Raw genomic sequence first — 1247 nt, forward strand, 5'->3', positions numbered from 1 at the left:
TAATAAATGTTATTTGCAGTTAACAATTTTCTTTTTTCTTTATTACAATATTTATGGCAAGACTAGGTATATCCACAGACCATACTTGCATCCATGCCATAATTGCCATTTAGAAAAAATAAAATTTCAACTCTGAAGGTATTATACACATTTTCTTACTTGTCTATGGTACAAAATTAAAAAATAAATGACAACTGTACTTTTTAATGAAACAAATGGTTGACAATGATCATAAAGCATGCATGTTTTAAAACTATTTTAATGTATCTCACGTTTAATATAAAATAAAACAAGAATATAATAACATAGGTAAAATATCCACAATTTTTGATGAGCAATAATATCATAACCAGATCCCAAACGATCATGCTACATGACATGCATTTTCATAGAACCTATATATGTTACAAGAACTGATATGTTGGGGTTATATGGGGGCTAGTCGTAAAATGGTACATGATTTTTAAGTTATTGGATAGGTTTTATCGCGGGCTCTGAGCGCGGCGACCGAATCAAGTAATTCCGTTACGAAAATAGAAAATGTAATGAAAATTTAGAACCATGTTGCTACGTTCTTGTATGTACAGCATAAAAATAAGACTTAAAAATGCATGTCCTGCAATATGACTACCATTTACTTTATAAATGAGTTTTTATCTTACAACTGACTAAACATTATCACCTAGATAAACTTGCAGCCATTTTAATCCCCCTCGCCCCCCGTCACTCTATCCCACAACAAATGCCTAGAACAGAACGAGATAGATGTATCAATCTATCGCTTTCTTATAATCGCGATATGTAAACGAAAGAAAGAGACAACATCAATTTTCAATTTCAACTTACAAATCCTTACATTTACTAAGTCATTTCGTTAAATCATAGGATATACTGGTCAAACCTTATACTTATCAATAACCGGCTTCCACAGTTATACATACATAATACTTGTATTTCTTTATAGAATAAGGAAATTCACAAAAAACCACTTTAGGAACATAATTTCCCCACAAAGCACAACACAAAACCTTAAATAAATAAAGGTAATTTATTTAAAAACTAAACGCTCCTCCCGGCTCCGCCCTGATATCAAGATGCCTGATTTTATCCCAAGGGAACATTTAATGGAGACAAAAAATATCCTATCACCCTAGTCAGCTCATGACCTGTCTGTATACCAAATTGCATCAAAATCCGTTCAGTAGTCTTAGCGCGATTGACAGACAAACTTTCAAATTTATAATATA

This window comes from Zerene cesonia, unplaced genomic scaffold (genome assembly GCF_012273895.1).
Source record: "Zerene cesonia ecotype Mississippi unplaced genomic scaffold, Zerene_cesonia_1.1 Zces_u010, whole genome shotgun sequence".
Classification (NCBI taxonomy): domain Eukaryota; kingdom Metazoa; phylum Arthropoda; class Insecta; order Lepidoptera; family Pieridae; genus Zerene; species Zerene cesonia.